At 44.7% G+C, this 18,236-nt stretch overlaps 33 non-coding genes across 33 annotated transcripts; all 33 read right to left on the reverse strand.

The window, feature by feature from the left end:
* Positions 1–911: 911 nt before the first annotated feature.
* LOC144985082 (5S ribosomal RNA) lies at positions 912–1,030 on the reverse strand. The gene has a single exon (XR_013648910.1). It is a non-coding gene; the product is annotated as a 5S ribosomal RNA (ribosomal RNA).
* A 425-nt stretch (positions 1,031–1,455) lies between these two features.
* Positions 1,456–1,574, reverse strand: LOC144985083 (5S ribosomal RNA). Its single transcript, XR_013648911.1, has one exon. It is a non-coding gene; the product is annotated as a 5S ribosomal RNA (ribosomal RNA).
* Positions 1,575–2,001: 427 nt separating this feature from the next.
* Positions 2,002–2,120, reverse strand: LOC144986158 (5S ribosomal RNA). Its single transcript, XR_013649988.1, has one exon. It is a non-coding gene; the product is annotated as a 5S ribosomal RNA (ribosomal RNA).
* Positions 2,121–2,517: 397 nt separating this feature from the next.
* Positions 2,518–2,636, reverse strand: LOC144985084 (5S ribosomal RNA). Its single transcript, XR_013648912.1, has one exon. It is a non-coding gene; the product is annotated as a 5S ribosomal RNA (ribosomal RNA).
* A 422-nt stretch (positions 2,637–3,058) lies between these two features.
* Positions 3,059–3,177, reverse strand: LOC144986159 (5S ribosomal RNA). Its single transcript, XR_013649989.1, has one exon. It is a non-coding gene; the product is annotated as a 5S ribosomal RNA (ribosomal RNA).
* A 397-nt stretch (positions 3,178–3,574) lies between these two features.
* On the reverse strand, positions 3,575–3,693 carry LOC144985085 (5S ribosomal RNA). The gene has a single exon (XR_013648913.1). It is a non-coding gene; the product is annotated as a 5S ribosomal RNA (ribosomal RNA).
* A 427-nt stretch (positions 3,694–4,120) lies between these two features.
* On the reverse strand, positions 4,121–4,239 carry LOC144986161 (5S ribosomal RNA). The gene has a single exon (XR_013649991.1). It is a non-coding gene; the product is annotated as a 5S ribosomal RNA (ribosomal RNA).
* A 397-nt stretch (positions 4,240–4,636) lies between these two features.
* LOC144985087 (5S ribosomal RNA) lies at positions 4,637–4,755 on the reverse strand. The gene has a single exon (XR_013648915.1). It is a non-coding gene; the product is annotated as a 5S ribosomal RNA (ribosomal RNA).
* Positions 4,756–5,182: 427 nt separating this feature from the next.
* LOC144986162 (5S ribosomal RNA) lies at positions 5,183–5,301 on the reverse strand. The gene has a single exon (XR_013649992.1). It is a non-coding gene; the product is annotated as a 5S ribosomal RNA (ribosomal RNA).
* Positions 5,302–5,698: 397 nt separating this feature from the next.
* Positions 5,699–5,817, reverse strand: LOC144985088 (5S ribosomal RNA). Its single transcript, XR_013648916.1, has one exon. It is a non-coding gene; the product is annotated as a 5S ribosomal RNA (ribosomal RNA).
* Positions 5,818–6,234: 417 nt separating this feature from the next.
* On the reverse strand, positions 6,235–6,353 carry LOC144985089 (5S ribosomal RNA). Its single transcript, XR_013648917.1, has one exon. It is a non-coding gene; the product is annotated as a 5S ribosomal RNA (ribosomal RNA).
* A 427-nt stretch (positions 6,354–6,780) lies between these two features.
* On the reverse strand, positions 6,781–6,899 carry LOC144986163 (5S ribosomal RNA). Its single transcript, XR_013649993.1, has one exon. It is a non-coding gene; the product is annotated as a 5S ribosomal RNA (ribosomal RNA).
* A 397-nt stretch (positions 6,900–7,296) lies between these two features.
* Positions 7,297–7,415, reverse strand: LOC144985090 (5S ribosomal RNA). Its single transcript, XR_013648918.1, has one exon. It is a non-coding gene; the product is annotated as a 5S ribosomal RNA (ribosomal RNA).
* Positions 7,416–7,838: 423 nt separating this feature from the next.
* LOC144986164 (5S ribosomal RNA) lies at positions 7,839–7,957 on the reverse strand. The gene has a single exon (XR_013649994.1). It is a non-coding gene; the product is annotated as a 5S ribosomal RNA (ribosomal RNA).
* Positions 7,958–8,354: 397 nt separating this feature from the next.
* Positions 8,355–8,473, reverse strand: LOC144985091 (5S ribosomal RNA). The gene has a single exon (XR_013648919.1). It is a non-coding gene; the product is annotated as a 5S ribosomal RNA (ribosomal RNA).
* Positions 8,474–8,890: 417 nt separating this feature from the next.
* Positions 8,891–9,009, reverse strand: LOC144985092 (5S ribosomal RNA). The gene has a single exon (XR_013648920.1). It is a non-coding gene; the product is annotated as a 5S ribosomal RNA (ribosomal RNA).
* Positions 9,010–9,430: 421 nt separating this feature from the next.
* On the reverse strand, positions 9,431–9,549 carry LOC144986165 (5S ribosomal RNA). The gene has a single exon (XR_013649995.1). It is a non-coding gene; the product is annotated as a 5S ribosomal RNA (ribosomal RNA).
* A 397-nt stretch (positions 9,550–9,946) lies between these two features.
* On the reverse strand, positions 9,947–10,065 carry LOC144985093 (5S ribosomal RNA). The gene has a single exon (XR_013648921.1). It is a non-coding gene; the product is annotated as a 5S ribosomal RNA (ribosomal RNA).
* A 427-nt stretch (positions 10,066–10,492) lies between these two features.
* On the reverse strand, positions 10,493–10,611 carry LOC144986167 (5S ribosomal RNA). Its single transcript, XR_013649997.1, has one exon. It is a non-coding gene; the product is annotated as a 5S ribosomal RNA (ribosomal RNA).
* Positions 10,612–11,008: 397 nt separating this feature from the next.
* On the reverse strand, positions 11,009–11,127 carry LOC144985094 (5S ribosomal RNA). The gene has a single exon (XR_013648922.1). It is a non-coding gene; the product is annotated as a 5S ribosomal RNA (ribosomal RNA).
* A 417-nt stretch (positions 11,128–11,544) lies between these two features.
* Positions 11,545–11,663, reverse strand: LOC144985095 (5S ribosomal RNA). Its single transcript, XR_013648923.1, has one exon. It is a non-coding gene; the product is annotated as a 5S ribosomal RNA (ribosomal RNA).
* A 418-nt stretch (positions 11,664–12,081) lies between these two features.
* Positions 12,082–12,200, reverse strand: LOC144985096 (5S ribosomal RNA). The gene has a single exon (XR_013648924.1). It is a non-coding gene; the product is annotated as a 5S ribosomal RNA (ribosomal RNA).
* Positions 12,201–12,623: 423 nt separating this feature from the next.
* On the reverse strand, positions 12,624–12,742 carry LOC144986168 (5S ribosomal RNA). Its single transcript, XR_013649998.1, has one exon. It is a non-coding gene; the product is annotated as a 5S ribosomal RNA (ribosomal RNA).
* Positions 12,743–13,167: 425 nt separating this feature from the next.
* Positions 13,168–13,286, reverse strand: LOC144986169 (5S ribosomal RNA). The gene has a single exon (XR_013649999.1). It is a non-coding gene; the product is annotated as a 5S ribosomal RNA (ribosomal RNA).
* A 424-nt stretch (positions 13,287–13,710) lies between these two features.
* On the reverse strand, positions 13,711–13,829 carry LOC144985098 (5S ribosomal RNA). The gene has a single exon (XR_013648926.1). It is a non-coding gene; the product is annotated as a 5S ribosomal RNA (ribosomal RNA).
* A 417-nt stretch (positions 13,830–14,246) lies between these two features.
* LOC144985099 (5S ribosomal RNA) lies at positions 14,247–14,365 on the reverse strand. Its single transcript, XR_013648927.1, has one exon. It is a non-coding gene; the product is annotated as a 5S ribosomal RNA (ribosomal RNA).
* Positions 14,366–14,788: 423 nt separating this feature from the next.
* Positions 14,789–14,907, reverse strand: LOC144986170 (5S ribosomal RNA). Its single transcript, XR_013650000.1, has one exon. It is a non-coding gene; the product is annotated as a 5S ribosomal RNA (ribosomal RNA).
* A 425-nt stretch (positions 14,908–15,332) lies between these two features.
* On the reverse strand, positions 15,333–15,451 carry LOC144986171 (5S ribosomal RNA). The gene has a single exon (XR_013650001.1). It is a non-coding gene; the product is annotated as a 5S ribosomal RNA (ribosomal RNA).
* A 427-nt stretch (positions 15,452–15,878) lies between these two features.
* Positions 15,879–15,997, reverse strand: LOC144985100 (5S ribosomal RNA). The gene has a single exon (XR_013648928.1). It is a non-coding gene; the product is annotated as a 5S ribosomal RNA (ribosomal RNA).
* Positions 15,998–16,422: 425 nt separating this feature from the next.
* LOC144985101 (5S ribosomal RNA) lies at positions 16,423–16,541 on the reverse strand. Its single transcript, XR_013648929.1, has one exon. It is a non-coding gene; the product is annotated as a 5S ribosomal RNA (ribosomal RNA).
* A 427-nt stretch (positions 16,542–16,968) lies between these two features.
* On the reverse strand, positions 16,969–17,087 carry LOC144986172 (5S ribosomal RNA). The gene has a single exon (XR_013650002.1). It is a non-coding gene; the product is annotated as a 5S ribosomal RNA (ribosomal RNA).
* Positions 17,088–17,484: 397 nt separating this feature from the next.
* LOC144985102 (5S ribosomal RNA) lies at positions 17,485–17,603 on the reverse strand. Its single transcript, XR_013648930.1, has one exon. It is a non-coding gene; the product is annotated as a 5S ribosomal RNA (ribosomal RNA).
* Positions 17,604–18,028: 425 nt separating this feature from the next.
* LOC144986173 (5S ribosomal RNA) lies at positions 18,029–18,147 on the reverse strand. The gene has a single exon (XR_013650003.1). It is a non-coding gene; the product is annotated as a 5S ribosomal RNA (ribosomal RNA).
* Between the last annotated feature and the right edge of the window lie 89 nt (positions 18,148–18,236).

The following is an 18,236-nucleotide window of genomic DNA, read 5'->3' on the forward strand; positions in this document are numbered from 1 at the left end:
AGCCTCTTGGCCAGTGAATCTCAAAGTTTTCCTGCTTAAACTTCCAAGCATGCCATCGTGTCCTTCTGATTAACACACCTGCTGATTGGACACACCCACCTGCTGCAAAAACCATGCCATTTCAGCTCACCTCTGCAAAAACAGCCTTGGTTACACTCACAAAGTCTGAACAGAAGCACTGCTAACATCTGCTCATTATAACAGGTGGAGTAATTAGGCTAAAGGTTATGCATTTACACCTTGGCACTGTATGCTCTGAAGCTACCTGATTACTTTACATGAGGCAAAAGTTGTTTATTAAAAAAAAAAAAAAAAAAGAAAAAAGAAAAAAACCTAAAGTGAACTTTGAAGAAGATATTGGAAGAACACCCTCTGCTGGTTGGGAGGAAAAGATGCAAAGATCATGGCCAGCATATCCCAGTTGTTTTTATTTGATGTATTACCAGGCCTGACTTGTTTGGTTTTGTATATTTGAATTGTAAATTTGCTGTTTACAGTGGCTGTTGAAGCACTTGCCAGTGTCCAGCAAAGCCTCTTGGCCAGTGAATCTCAAAGTTTTCCTGCTTAAACTTCCAAGCATGCCATCGTGTCCTTCTGATTAACACACCTGCTGATTAGACACACCCACCTGCTGCAAAAACCATGCCATTTCAGCTCACCTCTGCAAAATCAGCCTTGGTTTAAACACACACAAAGTCTGAACAGAAGCACTGCTAACATCTGCTCATTATAACAGGTGGGTGTAATTAGGCTAAAGGTTATGCATTGACACCTTGATTCTGATTGCTCTGAAGCTACCTGATTACTTTACATGAGGCAAAAGTTGTTTATTAAAAAGAAAAAAACCTTAGGTGAACTTTGAAGCAGATTTTGGAAGAACACCCTCTGCTGGTTGGGAGGAAAAGATGGAAAACTTACAGCACCTGGTATTCCCAAGCGGTCTCCCATCCAGGTACTAACCAGGCCCAACCCTGTTTGGCTTCCGAGATCGGACGAGATCGGGCGGGTCCAGAGTGGTGTGGCCGTAAGCACTTGCCAGTGTCCAGCAAAGCCTCTTGGCCAGTGAATCTCAAAGTTTTCCTGCTTAAACTTCCAAGCATGCCATCGTGTCCTTCTGATTAACACACCTGCTGATTAGACACACCCACCTGCTGCAAAAACCATGCCATTTCACCTCTCCTCTGCAAAATCAGCCTTGGTTTAAACACACACAAAGTCTGAACAGAAACACTGCTAACATCTGCTCATTATAACAGGTGGGTGTAATTAGGCTAAAGGTTATGCATTGACACCTTGATTCTGATTGCTCTGAAGCTACCTGATTACTTTACATGAGGCAAAAGTTGTTTATTAAAAAAAAAAAAAAAAAAAAAAAGAAAAAGAAAAAAACCTTAGGTGAACTTTGAAGCAGATTTTGGAAGAACACCCTCTGCTGGTTGGGAGGAAAAGATGGAAAACTTACAGCACCTGGTATTCCCAAGCGGTCTCCCATCCAGGTACTAACCAGGCCCAACCCTGTTTGGCTTCCGAGATCGGACGAGATCGGGCGGGTCCAGAGTGGTGTGGCCGTAAGCACTTGCCAGTGTCCAGCAAAGCCTCTTGGCCAGTGAATCTCAAAGTTTTCCTGCTTAAACTTCCAAGCATGCCATCGTGTCCTTCTGATTAACACACCTGCTGATTGGACACACCCACCTGCTGCAAAAACCATGCCATTTCAGCTCACCTCTGCAAAAACAGCCTTGGTTACACTCACAAAGTCTGAACAGAAGCACTGCTAACATCTGCTCATTATAACAGGTGGAGTAATTAGGCTAAAGGTTATGCATTTACACCTTGGCACTGTATGCTCTGAAGCTACCTGATTACTTTACATGAGGCAAAAGTTGTTTATTAAAAAAAAAAAAAAAAAAAAAAAAAAAAGAAAAAAGAAAAAAACCTAAAGTGAACTTTGAAGAAGATATTGGAAGAACACCCTCTGCTGGTTGGGAGGAAAAGATGGAAAACTTACAGCACCTGGTATTCCCAAGCGGTCTCCCATCCAGGTACTAACCAGGCCCAACCCTGATTGGCTTCCGAGATCGGACGAGATCGGGCGGGTCCAGAGTGGTGTGGCCGTAAGCACTTGCCAGTGTCCAGCAAAGCCTCTTGGCCAGCGAATCTCAACGTTTTCCAGCTTAAAGGTCCAAGCATTTCATCGTGTCCTTCTGATTAACACACCTGCTGATTGGACACACCCACCTGCTGCAAAAACCATGCCATTTCAGCTCACCTCTGCAAAAACAGCCTTGGTTACACTCACAAAGTCTGAACAGAAGCACTGCTAACATCTGCTCATTATAACAGGTGGAGTAATTAGGCTAAAGGTTATGCATTTACACCTTGGCACTGAATGCTCTGAAGCTACCTGATTACTTTACACGAGGCAAAAGTTGCTTATTAAAAAGAAAAAAACCTTAGGTGAACTTTGAAGCAGATTTTGGAAGAACACCCTCTGCTGGTTGGGAGGAAAAGATGGAAAACTTACAGCACCTGGTATTCCCAAGCGGTCTCCCATCCAGGTACTAACCAGGCCCAACCCTGTTTGGCTTCCGAGATCGGACGAGATCGGGCGGGTCCAGAGTGGTGTGGCCGTAAGCACTTGCCAGTGTCCAGCAAAGCCTCTTGGCCAGTGAATCTCAAAGTTTTCCTGCTTAAACTTCCAAGCATGCCATCGTGTCCTTCTGATTAACACACCTGCTGATTGGACACACCCACCTGCTGCAAAAACCATGCCATTTCAGCTCACCTCTGCAAAAACAGCCTTGGTTACACTCACAAAGTCTGAACAGAAGCACTGCTAACATCTGCTCATTATAACAGGTGGAGTAATTAGGCTAAAGGTTATGCATTTACACCTTGGCACTGTATGCTCTGAAGCTACCTGATTACTTTACATGAGGCAAAAGTTGTTTATTAAAAAAAAAAAAAAAAAAAAAAAGAAAAAAGAAAAAAACCTAAAGTGAACTTTGAAGAAGATATTGGAAGAACACCCTCTGCTGGTTGGGAGGAAAAGATGGAAAACTTACAGCACCTGGTATTCCCAAGCGGTCTCCCATCCAGGTACTAACCAGGCCCAACCCTGATTGGCTTCCGAGATCGGACGAGATCGGGCGGGTCCAGAGTGGTGTGGCCGTAAGCACTTGCCAGTGTCCAGCAAAGCCTCTTGGCCAGCGAATCTCAACGTTTTCCAGCTTAAAGGTCCAAGCATTTCATCGTGTCCTTCTGATTAACACACCTGCTGATTGGACACACCCACCTGCTGCAAAAACCATGCCATTTCAGCTCACCTCTGCAAAAACAGCCTTGGTTACACTCACAAAGTCTGAACAGAAGCACTGCTAACATCTGCTCATTATAACAGGTGGAGTAATTAGGCTAAAGGTTATGCATTTACACCTTGGCACTGAATGCTCTGAAGCTACCTGATTACTTTACACGAGGCAAAAGTTGCTTATTAAAAAGAAAAAAACCTTAGGTGAACTTTGAAGCAGATTTTGGAAGAACACCCTCTGCTGGTTGGGAGGAAAAGATGGAAAACTTACAGCACCTGGTATTCCCAAGCGGTCTCCCATCCAGGTACTAACCAGGCCCAACCCTGTTTGGCTTCCGAGATCGGACGAGATCGGGCGGGTCCAGAGTGGTGTGGCCGTAAGCACTTGCCAGTGTCCAGCAAAGCCTCTTGGCCAGTGAATCTCAAAGTTTTCCTGCTTAAACTTCCAAGCATGCCATCGTGTCCTTCTGATTAACACACCTGCTGATTGGACACACCCACCTGCTGCAAAAACCATGCCATTTCAGCTCACCTCTGCAAAAACAGCCTTGGTTACACTCACAAAGTCTGAACAGAAGCACTGCTAACATCTGCTCATTATAACAGGTGGAGTAATTAGGCTAAAGGTTATGCATTTACACCTTGGCACTGTATGCTCTGAAGCTACCTGATTACTTTACATGAGGCAAAAGTTGTTTATTAAAAAAAAAAAAAAAAAAAAAAAAAAAAGAAAAAAGAAAAAAACCTAAAGTGAACTTTGAAGAAGATATTGGAAGAACACCCTCTGCTGGTTGGGAGGAAAAGATGGAAAACTTACAGCACCTGGTATTCCCAAGCGGTCTCCCATCCAGGTACTAACCAGGCCCAACCCTGATTGGCTTCCGAGATCGGACGAGATCGGGCGGGTCCAGAGTGGTGTGGCCGTAAGCACTTGCCAGTGTCCAGCAAAGCCTCTTGGCCAGCGAATCTCAACGTTTTCCAGCTTAAAGGTCCAAGCATTTCATCGTGTCCTTCTGATTAACACACCTGCTGATTGGACACACCCACCTGCTGCAAAAACCATGCCATTTCAGCTCACCTCTGCAAAAACAGCCTTGGTTACACTCACAAAGTCTGAACAGAAGCACTGCTAACATCTGCTCATTATAACAGGTGGAGTAATTAGGCTAAAGGTTATGCATTTACACCTTGGCACTGAATGCTCTGAAGCTACCTGATTACTTTACACGAGGCAAAAGTTGCTTATTAAAAAGAAAAAAACCTTAGGTGAACTTTGAAGCAGATTTTGGAAGAACACCCTCTGCTGGTTGGGAGGAAAAGATGGAAAACTTACAGCACCTGGTATTCCCAAGCGGTCTCCCATCCAGGTACTAACCAGGCCCAACCCTGTTTGGCTTCCGAGATCGGACGAGATCGGGCGGGTCCAGAGTGGTGTGGCCGTAAGCACTTGCCAGTGTCCAGCAAAGCCTCTTGGCCAGTGAATCTCAAAGTTTTCCTGCTTAAACTTCCAAGCATGCCATCGTGTCCTTCTGATTAACACACCTGCTGATTGGACACACCCACCTGCTGCAAAAACCATGCCATTTCAGCTCACCTCTGCAAAAACAGCCTTGGTTACACTCACAAAGTCTGAACAGAAGCACTGCTAACATCTGCTCATTATAACAGGTGGAGTAATTAGGCTAAAGGTTATGCATTTACACCTTGGCACTGTATGCTCTGAAGCTACCTGATTACTTTACATGAGGCAAAAGTTGTTTATTAAAAAAAAAAAAAAAAAAAAAAAAAAAAGAAAAAAGAAAAAAACCTAAAGTGAACTTTGAAGAAGATATTGGAAGAACACCCTCTGCTGGTTGGGAGGAAAAGATGGAAAACTTACAGCACCTGGTATTCCCAAGCGGTCTCCCATCCAGGTACTAACCAGGCCCAACCCTGATTGGCTTCCGAGATCGGACGAGATCGGGCGGGTCCAGAGTGGTGTGGCCGTAAGCACTTGCCAGTGTCCAGCAAAGCCTCTTGGCCAGCGAATCTCAACGTTTTCCAGCTTAAAGGTCCAAGCATTTCATCGTGTCCTTCTGATTAACACACCTGCTGATTGGACACACCCACCTGCTGCAAAAACCATGCCATTTCAGCTCACCTCTGCAAAAACAGCCTTGGTTACACTCACAAAGTCTGAACAGAAGCACTGCTAACATCTGCTCATTATAACAGGTGGAGTAATTAGGCTAAAGGTTATGCATTTACACCTTGGCACTGAATGCTCTGAAGCTACCTGATTACTTTACACGAGGCAAAAGTTGCTTATTAAAAAGAAAAAAACCTTAGGTGAACTTTGAAGCAGATTTTGGAAGAACACCCTCTGCTGGTTGGGAGGAAAAGATGGAAAACTTACAGCACCTGGTATTCCCAAGCGGTCTCCCATCCAGGTACTAACCAGGCCCAACCCTGTTTGGCTTCCGAGATCGGACGAGATCGGGCGGGTCCAGAGTGGTGTGGCCGTAAGCACTTGCCAGTGTCCAGCAAAGCCTCTTGGCCAGTGAATCTCAAAGTTTTCCTGCTTAAACTTCCAAGCATGCCATCGTGTCCTTCTGATTAACACACCTGCTGATTAGACACACCCACCTGCTGCAAAAACCATGCCATTTCACCTCTCCTCTGCAAAATCAGCCTTGGTTTAAACACACACAAAGTCTGAACAGAAACACTGCTAACATCTGCTCATTATAACAGGTGGGTGTAATTAGGCTAAAGGTTATGCATTGACACCTTGATTCTGATTGCTCTGAAGCTACCTGATTACTTTACATGAGGCAAAAGTTGTTTATTAAAAAAAAAAAAAAAAAAAAAAAAAAAAACCTTAGGTGAACTTTGAAGCAGATTTTGGAAGAACACCCTCTGCTGGTTGGGAGGAAAAGATGGAAAACTTACAGCACCTGGTATTCCCAAGCGGTCTCCCATCCAGGTACTAACCAGGCCCAACCCTGTTTGGCTTCCGAGATCGGACGAGATCGGGCGGGTCCAGAGTGGTGTGGCCGTAAGCACTTGCCAGTGTCCAGCAAAGCCTCTTGGCCAGTGAATCTCAAAGTTTTCCTGCTTAAACTTCCAAGCATGCCATCGTGTCCTTCTGATTAACACACCTGCTGATTGGACACACCCACCTGCTGCAAAAACCATGCCATTTCAGCTCACCTCTGCAAAAACAGCCTTGGTTACACTCACAAAGTCTGAACAGAAGCACTGCTAACATCTGCTCATTATAACAGGTGGAGTAATTAGGCTAAAGGTTATGCATTTACACCTTGGCACTGTATGCTCTGAAGCTACCTGATTACTTTACATGAGGCAAAAGTTGTTTATTAAAAAAAAAAAAAAAAAAAAAAAAAAAAGAAAAAAGAAAAAAACCTAAAGTGAACTTTGAAGAAGATATTGGAAGAACACCCTCTGCTGGTTGGGAGGAAAAGATGGAAAACTTACAGCACCTGGTATTCCCAAGCGGTCTCCCATCCAGGTACTAACCAGGCCCAACCCTGATTGGCTTCCGAGATCGGACGAGATCGGGCGGGTCCAGAGTGGTGTGGCCGTAAGCACTTGCCAGTGTCCAGCAAAGCCTCTTGGCCAGCGAATCTCAACGTTTTCCAGCTTAAAGGTCCAAGCATTTCATCGTGTCCTTCTGATTAACACACCTGCTGATTGGACACACCCACCTGCTGCAAAAACCATGCCATTTCAGCTCACCTCTGCAAAAACAGCCTTGGTTACACTCACAAAGTCTGAACAGAAGCACTGCTAACATCTGCTCATTATAACAGGTGGAGTAATTAGGCTAAAGGTTATGCATTTACACCTTGGCACTGAATGCTCTGAAGCTACCTGATTACTTTACACGAGGCAAAAGTTGCTTATTAAAAAGAAAAAAACCTTAGGTGAACTTTGAAGCAGATTTTGGAAGAACACCCTCTGCTGGTTGGGAGGAAAAGATGGAAAACTTACAGCACCTGGTATTCCCAAGCGGTCTCCCATCCAGGTACTAACCAGGCCCAACCCTGTTTGGCTTCCGAGATCGGACGAGATCGGGCGGGTCCAGAGTGGTGTGGCCGTAAGCACTTGCCAGTGTCCAGCAAAGCCTCTTGGCCAGTGAATCTCAAAGTTTTCCTGCTTAAACTTCCAAGCATGCCATCGTGTCCTTCTGATTAACACACCTGCTGATTGGACACACCCACCTGCTGCAAAAACCATGCCATTTCAGCTCACCTCTGCAAAAACAGCCTTGGTTACACTCACAAAGTCTGAACAGAAGCACTGCTAACATCTGCTCATTATAACAGGTGGAGTAATTAGGCTAAAGGTTATGCATTTACACCTTGGCACTGTATGCTCTGAAGCTACCTGATTACTTTACATGAGGCAAAAGTTGTTTATTAAAAAAAAAAAAAAAAAAAAAAAAGAAAAAAGAAAAAAACCTAAAGTGAACTTTGAAGAAGATATTGGAAGAACACCCTCTGCTGGTTGGGAGGAAAAGATGGAAAACTTACAGCACCTGGTATTCCCAAGCGGTCTCCCATCCAGGTACTAACCAGGCCCAACCCTGATTGGCTTCCGAGATCGGACGAGATCGGGCGGGTCCAGAGTGGTGTGGCCGTAAGCACTTGCCAGTGTCCAGCAAAGCCTCTTGGCCAGCGAATCTCAACGTTTTCCAGCTTAAAGGTCCAAGCATTTCATCGTGTCCTTCTGATTAACACACCTGCTGATTGGACACACCCACCTGCTGCAAAAACCATGCCATTTCAGCTCACCTCTGCAAAAACAGCCTTGGTTACACTCACAAAGTCTGAACAGAAGCACTGCTAACATCTGCTCATTATAACAGGTGGAGTAATTAGGCTAAAGGTTATGCATTTACACCTTGGCACTGAATGCTCTGAAGCTACCTGATTACTTTACACGAGGCAAAAGTTGCTTATTAAAAAGAAAAAAACCTTAGGTGAACTTTGAAGCAGATTTTGGAAGAACACCCTCTGCTGGTTGGGAGGAAAAGATGGAAAACTTACAGCACCTGGTATTCCCAAGCGGTCTCCCATCCAGGTACTAACCAGGCCCAACCCTGTTTGGCTTCCGAGATCGGACGAGATCGGGCGGGTCCAGAGTGGTGTGGCCGTAAGCACTTGCCAGTGTCCAGCAAAGCCTCTTGGCCAGTGAATCTCAAAGTTTTCCTGCTTAAACTTCCAAGCATGCCATCGTGTCCTTCTGATTAACACACCTGCTGATTAGACACACCCACCTGCTGCAAAAACCATGCCATTTCACCTCTCCTCTGCAAAATCAGCCTTGGTTTAAACACACACAAAGTCTGAACAGAAACACTGCTAACATCTGCTCATTATAACAGGTGGGTGTAATTAGGCTAAAGGTTATGCATTGACACCTTGATTCTGATTGCTCTGAAGCTACCTGATTACTTTACATGAGGCAAAAGTTGTTTATTAAAAAAAAAAAAAAAAAAAAAAAAAAAAACCTTAGGTGAACTTTGAAGCAGATTTTGGAAGAACACCCTCTGCTGGTTGGGAGGAAAAGATGGAAAACTTACAGCACCTGGTATTCCCAAGCGGTCTCCCATCCAGGTACTAACCAGGCCCAACCCTGTTTGGCTTCCGAGATCGGACGAGATCGGGCGGGTCCAGAGTGGTGTGGCCGTAAGCACTTGCCAGTGTCCAGCAAAGCCTCTTGGCCAGTGAATCTCAAAGTTTTCCTGCTTAAACTTCCAAGCATGCCATCGTGTCCTTCTGATTAACACACCTGCTGATTGGACACACCCACCTGCTGCAAAAACCATGCCATTTCAGCTCACCTCTGCAAAAACAGCCTTGGTTACACTCACAAAGTCTGAACAGAAGCACTGCTAACATCTGCTCATTATAACAGGTGGAGTAATTAGGCTAAAGGTTATGCATTTACACCTTGGCACTGTATGCTCTGAAGCTACCTGATTACTTTACATGAGGCAAAAGTTGTTTATTAAAAAAAAAAAAAAAAAAAAAAAAAAAAAGAAAAAAACCTAAAGTGAACTTTGAAGAAGATATTGGAAGAACACCCTCTGCTGGTTGGGAGGAAAAGATGGAAAACTTACAGCACCTGGTATTCCCAAGCGGTCTCCCATCCAGGTACTAACCAGGCCCAACCCTGATTGGCTTCCGAGATCGGACGAGATCGGGCGGGTCCAGAGTGGTGTGGCCGTAAGCACTTGCCAGTGTCCAGCAAAGCCTCTTGGCCAGCGAATCTCAACGTTTTCCAGCTTAAAGGTCCAAGCATTTCATCGTGTCCTTCTGATTAACACACCTGCTGATTGGACACACCCACCTGCTGCAAAAACCATGCCATTTCAGCTCACCTCTGCAAAAACAGCCTTGGTTACACTCACAAAGTCTGAACAGAAGCACTGCTAACATCTGCTCATTATAACAGGTGGAGTAATTAGGCTAAAGGTTATGCATTTACACCTTGGCACTGAATGCTCTGAAGCTACCTGATTACTTTACACGAGGCAAAAGTTGCTTATTAAAAAGAAAAAAACCTTAGGTGAACTTTGAAGCAGATTTTGGAAGAACACCCTCTGCTGGTTGGGAGGAAAAGATGGAAAACTTACAGCACCTGGTATTCCCAAGCGGTCTCCCATCCAGGTACTAACCAGGCCCAACCCTGTTTGGCTTCCGAGATCGGACGAGATCGGGCGGGTCCAGAGTGGTGTGGCCGTAAGCACTTGCCAGTGTCCAGCAAAGCCTCTTGGCCAGTGAATCTCAAAGTTTTCCTGCTTAAACTTCCAAGCATGCCATCGTGTCCTTCTGATTAACACACCTGCTGATTGGACACACCCACCTGCTGCAAAAACCATGCCATTTCAGCTCACCTCTGCAAAAACAGCCTTGGTTACACTCACAAAGTCTGAACAGAAGCACTGCTAACATCTGCTCATTATAACAGGTGGAGTAATTAGGCTAAAGGTTATGCATTTACACCTTGGCACTGTATGCTCTGAAGCTACCTGATTACTTTACATGAGGCAAAAGTTGTTTATTAAAAAAAAAAAAAAAAAAAAAAAAAAAAGAAAAAAGAAAAAAACCTAAAGTGAACTTTGAAGAAGATATTGGAAGAACACCCTCTGCTGGTTGGGAGGAAAAGATGGAAAACTTACAGCACCTGGTATTCCCAAGCGGTCTCCCATCCAGGTACTAACCAGGCCCAACCCTGATTGGCTTCCGAGATCGGACGAGATCGGGCGGGTCCAGAGTGGTGTGGCCGTAAGCACTTGCCAGTGTCCAGCAAAGCCTCTTGGCCAGCGAATCTCAACGTTTTCCAGCTTAAAGGTCCAAGCATTTCATCGTGTCCTTCTGATTAACACACCTGCTGATTGGACACACCCACCTGCTGCAAAAACCATGCCATTTCAGCTCACCTCTGCAAAAACAGCCTTGGTTACACTCACAAAGTCTGAACAGAAGCACTGCTAACATCTGCTCATTATAACAGGTGGAGTAATTAGGCTAAAGGTTATGCATTTACACCTTGGCACTGAATGCTCTGAAGCTACCTGATTACTTTACACGAGGCAAAAGTTGCTTATTAAAAAGAAAAAAACCTTAGGTGAACTTTGAAGCAGATTTTGGAAGAACACCCTCTGCTGGTTGGGAGGAAAAGATGGAAAACTTACAGCACCTGGTATTCCCAAGCGGTCTCCCATCCAGGTACTAACCAGGCCCAACCCTGTTTGGCTTCCGAGATCGGACGAGATCGGGCGGGTCCAGAGTGGTGTGGCCGTAAGCACTTGCCAGTGTCCAGCAAAGCCTCTTGGCCAGTGAATCTCAAAGTTTTCCTGCTTAAACTTCCAAGCATGCCATCGTGTCCTTCTGATTAACACACCTGCTGATTAGACACACCCACCTGCTGCAAAAACCATGCCATTTCACCTCTCCTCTGCAAAATCAGCCTTGGTTTAAACACACACAAAGTCTGAACAGAAACACTGCTAACATCTGCTCATTATAACAGGTGGGTGTAATTAGGCTAAAGGTTATGCATTGACACCTTGATTCTGATTGCTCTGAAGCTACCTGATTACTTTACATGAGGCAAAAGTTGTTTATTAAAAAAAAAAAAAAAAAAAAAAAAAAAAACCTTAGGTGAACTTTGAAGCAGATTTTGGAAGAACACCCTCTGCTGGTTGGGAGGAAAAGATGGAAAACTTACAGCACCTGGTATTCCCAAGCGGTCTCCCATCCAGGTACTAACCAGGCCCAACCCTGTTTGGCTTCCGAGATCGGACGAGATCGGGCGGGTCCAGAGTGGTGTGGCCGTAAGCACTTGCCAGTGTCCAGCAAAGCCTCTTGGCCAGTGAATCTCAAAGTTTTCCTGCTTAAACTTCCAAGCATGCCATCGTGTCCTTCTGATTAACACACCTGCTGATTAGACACACCCACCTGCTGCAAAAACCATGCCATTTCACCTCTCCTCTGCAAAATCAGCCTTGGTTTAAACACACACAAAGTCTGAACAGAAACACTGCTAACATCTGCTCATTATAACAGGTGGGTGTAATTAGGCTAAAGGTTATGCATTGACACCTTGATTCTGATTGCTCTGAAGCTACCTGATTACTTTACATGAGGCAAAAGTTGTTTATTAAAAAAAAAAAAAAAAAAAAAAAAAAAAAACCTTAGGTGAACTTTGAAGCAGATTTTGGAAGAACACCCTCTGCTGGTTGGGAGGAAAAGATGGAAAACTTACAGCACCTGGTATTCCCAAGCGGTCTCCCATCCAGGTACTAACCAGGCCCAACCCTGTTTGGCTTCCGAGATCGGACGAGATCGGGCGGGTCCAGAGTGGTGTGGCCGTAAGCACTTGCCAGTGTCCAGCAAAGCCTCTTGGCCAGCGAATTTCAAAGTTTTCCAGCTTAAAGCTCCAGGCATTTCATCGTGTCCTTCTGATTAACACACCTGCTGATTGGACACACCCACCTGCTGCAAAAACCATGCCATTTCAGCTCACCTCTGCAAAAACAGCCTTGGTTACACTCACAAAGTCTGAACAGAAACACTGCTAACATCTGCTCATTATAACAGGTGGGTGTAATTAGGCTAAAAGTTATGCATTGACACCTTGATTCTGATTGCTCTGAAGCTACCTGATTACTTTACATGAGGCAAAAGTTGTTTATTAAAAAAAAAAAAAAGAAAAAAAAAGAAAAAGAAAAAAACCTTAGGTGAACTTTGAAGCAGATTTTGGAAGAACACCCTCTGCTGGTTGGGAGGAAAAGATGGAAAACTTACAGCACCTGGTATTCCCAAGCGGTCTCCCATCCAGGTACTAACCAGGCCCAACCCTGATTGGCTTCCGAGATCGGACGAGATCGGGCGGGTCCAGAGTGGTGTGGCCGTAAGCACTTGCCAGTGTCCAGCAAAGCCTCTTGGCCAGTGAATCTCAAAGTTTTCCTGCTTAAACTTCCAAGCATGCCATCGTGTCCTTCTGATTAACACACCTGCTGATTAGACACACCCACCTGCTGCAAAAACCATGCCATTTCACCTCTCCTCTGCAAAATCAGCCTTGGTTTAAACACACACAAAGTCTGAACAGAAACACTGCTAACATCTGCTCATTATAACAGGTGGGTGTAATTAGGCTAAAGGTTATGCATTGACACCTTGATTCTGATTGCTCTGAAGCTACCTGATTACTTTACATGAGGCAAAAGTTGTTTATTAAAAAAAAAAAAAAAAAAAAAAAGAAAAAGAAAAAAACCTTAGGTGAACTTTGAAGCAGATTTTGGAAGAACACCCTCTGCTGGTTGGGAGGAAAAGATGGAAAACTTACAGCACCTGGTATTCCCAAGCGGTCTCCCATCCAGGTACTAACCAGGCCCAACCCTGATTGGCTTCCGAGATCGGACGAGATCGGGCGGGTCCAGAGTGGTGTGGCCGTAAGCACTTGCCAGTGTCCAGCAAAGCCTCTTGGCCAGTGAATCTCAAAGTTTTCCTGCTTAAACTTCCAAGCATGCCATCGTGTCCTTCTGATTAACACACCTGCTGATTAGACACACCCACCTGCTGCAAAAACCATGCCATTTCAGCTCACCTCTGCAAAATCAGCCTTGGTTTAAACACACACAAAGTCTGAACAGAAACACTGCTAACATCTGCTCATTATAACAGGTGGGTGTAATTAGGCTAAAGGTTATGCATTGACACCTTGATTCTGATTGCTCTGAAGCTACCTGATTACTTTACATGAGGCAAAAGTTGTTTATTAAAAAAAAAAAAAAAAAAAAAAGAAAAAGAAAAAAACCTTAGGTGAACTTTGAAGCAGATTTTGGAAGAACACCCTCTGCTGGTTGGGAGGAAAAGATGGAAAACTTACAGCACCTGGTATTCCCAAGCGGTCTCCCATCCAGGTACTAACCAGGCCCAACCCTGTTTGGCTTCCGAGATCGGACGAGATCGGGCGGGTCCAGAGTGGTGTGGCCGTAAGCACTTGCCAGTGTCCAGCAAAGCCTCTTGGCCAGTGAATCTCAAAGTTTTCCTGCTTAAACTTCCAAGCATGCCATCGTGTCCTTCTGATTAACACACCTGCTGATTAGACACACCCACCTGCTGCAAAAACCATGCCATTTCACCTCTCCTCTGCAAAATCAGCCTTGGTTTAAACACACACAAAGTCTGAACAGAAACACTGCTAACATCTGCTCATTATAACAGGTGGGTGTAATTAGGCTAAAGGTTATGCATTGACACCTTGATTCTGATTGCTCTGAAGCTACCTGATTACTTTACATGAGGCAAAAGTTGTTTATTAAAAAAAAAAAAAAAAAAAAAAAAAAAAACCTTAGGTGAACTTTGAAGCAGATTTTGGAAGAACACCCTCTGCTGGTTGGGAGGAAAAGATGGAAAACTTACAGCACCTGGTATTCCCAAGCGGTCTCCCATCCAGGTACTAACCAGGCCCAACCCTGTTTGGCTTCCGAGATCGGACGAGATCGGGCGGGTCCAGAGTGGTGTGGCCGTAAGCACTTGCCAGTGTCCAGCAAAGCCTCTTGGCCAGCGAATTTCAAAGTTTTCCAGCTTAAAGCTCCAGGCATTTCATCGTGTCCTTCTGATTAACACACCTGCTGATTGGACACACCCACCTGCTGCAAAAACCATGCCATTTCAGCTCACCTCTGCAAAAACAGCCTTGGTTACACTCACAAAGTCTGAACAGAAACACTGCTAACATCTGCTCATTATAACAGGTGGGTGTAATTAGGCTAAAAGTTATGCATTGACACCTTGATTCTGATTGCTCTGAAGCTACCTGATTACTTTACATGAGGCAAAAGTTGTTTATTAAAAAAAAAAAAAAGAAAAAAAAAGAAAAAGAAAAAAACCTTAGGTGAACTTTGAAGCAGATTTTGGAAGAACACCCTCTGCTGGTTGGGAGGAAAAGATGGAAAACTTACAGCACCTGGTATTCCCAAGCGGTCTCCCATCCAGGTACTAACCAGGCCCAACCCTGATTGGCTTCCGAGATCGGACGAGATCGGGCGGGTCCAGAGTGGTGTGGCCGTAAGCACTTGCCAGTGTCCAGCAAAGCCTCTTGGCCAGTGAATCTCAAAGTTTTCCTGCTTAAACTTCCAAGCATGCCATCGTGTCCTTCTGATTAACACACCTGCTGATTAGACACACCCACCTGCTGCAAAAACCATGCCATTTCACCTCTCCTCTGCAAAATCAGCCTTGGTTTAAACACACACAAAGTCTGAACAGAAACACTGCTAACATCTGCTCATTATAACAGGTGGGTGTAATTAGGCTAAAGGTTATGCATTGACACCTTGATTCTGATTGCTCTGAAGCTACCTGATTACTTTACATGAGGCAAAAGTTGTTTATTAAAAAAAAAAAAAAAAAAAAAAAGAAAAAGAAAAAAACCTTAGGTGAACTTTGAAGCAGATTTTGGAAGAACACCCTCTGCTGGTTGGGAGGAAAAGATGGAAAACTTACAGCACCTGGTATTCCCAAGCGGTCTCCCATCCAGGTACTAACCAGGCCCAACCCTGATTGGCTTCCGAGATCGGACGAGATCGGGCGGGTCCAGAGTGGTGTGGCCGTAAGCACTTGCCAGTGTCCAGCAAAGCCTCTTGGCCAGTGAATCTCAAAGTTTTCCTGCTTAAACTTCCAAGCATGCCATCGTGTCCTTCTGATTAACACACCTGCTGATTAGACACACCCACCTGCTGCAAAAACCATGCCATTTCAGCTCACCTCTGCAAAATCAGCCTTGGTTTAAACACACACAAAGTCTGAACAGAAACACTGCTAACATCTGCTCATTATAACAGGTGGGTGTAATTAGGCTAAAGGTTATGCATTGACACCTTGATTCTGATTGCTCTGAAGCTACCTGATTACTTTACATGAGGCAAAAGTTGTTTATTAAAAAAAAAAAAAAAAAAAAAAAAAGAAAAAGAAAAAAACCTTAGGTGAACTTTGAAGCAGATTTTGGAAGAACACCCTCTGCTGGTTGGGAGGAAAAGATGGAAAACTTACAGCACCTGGTATTCCCAAGCGGTCTCCCATCCAGGTACTAACCAGGCCCAACCCTGTTTGGCTTCCGAGATCGGACGAGATCGGGCGGGTCCAGAGTGGTGTGGCCGTAAGCACTTGCCAGTGTCCAGCAAAGCCTCTTGGCCAGTGAATCTCAAAGTTTTCCTGCTTAAACTTCCAAGCATGCCATCGTGTCCTTCTGATTAACACACCTGCTGATTAGACACACCCACCTGCTGCAAAAACCATGCCATTTCACCTCTCCTCTGCAAAATCAGCCTTGGTTTAAACACACACAAAGTCTGAACAGAAACACTGCTAACATCTGCTCATTATAACAGGTGGGTGTAATTAGGCTAAAGGTTATGCATTGACACCTTGATTCTGATTGCTCTGAAGCTACCTGATTACTTTACATGAGGCAAAAGTTGTTTATTAAAAAAAAAAAAAAAAAAAAAAAGAAAAAGAAAAAAACCTTAGGTGAACTTTGAAGCAGATTTTGGAAGAACACCCTCTGCTGGTTGGGAGGAAAAGATGGAAAACTTACAGCACCTGGTATTCCCAAGCGGTCTCCCATCCAGGTACTAACCAGGCCCAACCCTGTTTGGCTTCCGAGATCGGACGAGATCGGGCGGGTCCAGAGTGGTGTGGCCGTAAGCACTTGCCAGTGTCCAGCAAAGCCTCTTGGCCAGTGAATCTCAAAGTTTTCCTGCTTAAACTTCCAAGCATGCCATCGTGTCCTTCTGATTAACACACCTGCTGATTGGACACACCCACCTGCTGCAAAAACCATGCCATTTCAGCTCACCTCTGCAAAAACAGCCTTGGTTACACTCACAAAGTCTGAACAGAAGCACTGCTAACATCTGCTCATTATAACAGGTGGAGTAATTAGGCTAAAGGTTATGCATTTACACCTTGGCACTGTATGCTCTGAAGCTACCTGATTACTTTACATGAGGCAAAAGTTGTTTATTAAAAAAAAAAAAAAAAAAAAAAAAAAAAGAAAAAAGAAAAAAACCTAAAGTGAACTTTGAAGAAGATATTGGAAGAACACCCTCTGCTGGTTGGGAGGAAAAGATGGAAAACTTACAGCACCTGGTATTCCCAAGCGGTCTCCCATCCAGGTACTAACCAGGCCCAACCCTGATTGGCTTCCGAGATCGGACGAGATCGGGCGGGTCCAGAGTGGTGTGGCCGTAAGCACTTGCCAGTGTCCAGCAAAGCCTCTTGGCCAGCGAATCTCAACGTTTTCCAGCTTAAAGGTCCAAGCATTTCATCGTGTCCTTCTGATTAACACACCTGCTGATTGGACACACCCACCTGCTGCAAAAACCATGCCATTTCAGCTCACCTCTGCAAAAACAGCCTTGGTTACACTCACAAAGTCTGAACAGAAGCACTGCTAACATCTGCTCATTATAACAGGTGGAGTAATTAGGCTAAAGGTTATGCATTTACACCTTGGCACTGAATGCTCTGAAGCTACCTGATTACTTTACACGAGGCAAAAGTTGCTTATTAAAAAGAAAAAAACCTTAGGTGAACTTTGAAGCAGATTTTGGAAGAACACCCTCTGCTGGTTGGGAGGAAAAGATGGAAAACTTACAGCACCTGGTATTCCCAAGCGGTCTCCCATCCAGGTACTAACCAGGCCCAACCCTGTTTGGCTTCCGAGATCGGACGAGATCGGGCGGGTCCAGAGTGGTGTGGCCGTAAGCACTTGCCAGTGTCCAGCAAAGCCTCTTGGCCAGTGAATCTCAAAGTTTTCCTGCTTAAACTTCCAAGCATGCCATCGTGTCCTTCTGATTAACACACCTGCTGATTGGACACACCCACCTGCTGCAAAAACCATGCCATTTCAGCTCACCTCTGCAAAAACAGCCTTGGTTACACTCACAAAGTCTGAACAGAAGCACTGCTAACATCTGCTCATTATAACAGGTGGAGTAATTAGGCTAAAGGTTATGCATTTACACCTTGGCACTGTATGCTCTGAAGCTACCTGATTACTTTACATGAGGCAAAAGTTGTTTATTAAAAAAAAAAAAAAAAAAAAAAAAAAGAAAAAAGAAAAAAACCTAAAGTGAACTTTGAAGAAGATATTGGAAGAACACCCTCTGCTGGTTGGGAGGAAAAGATGGAAAACTTACAGCACCTGGTATTCCCAAGCGGTCTCCCATCCAGGTACTAACCAGGCCCAACCCTGATTGGCTTCCGAGATCGGACGAGATCGGGCGGGTCCAGAGTGGTGTGGCCGTAAGCACTTGCCAGTGTCCAGCAAAGCCTCTTGGCCAGCGAATCTCAACGTTTTCCAGCTTAAAGGTCCAAGCATTTCATCGTGTCCTTCTGAT

The sequence above is a fragment of the Oryzias latipes genome, chromosome 16 (genome assembly GCF_053564925.1).
Source record: "Oryzias latipes strain Hd-rR chromosome 16, Olatipes_Hd-rR_3.1".
Taxonomy (NCBI): Eukaryota; Metazoa; Chordata; class Actinopteri; order Beloniformes; family Adrianichthyidae; genus Oryzias; species Oryzias latipes.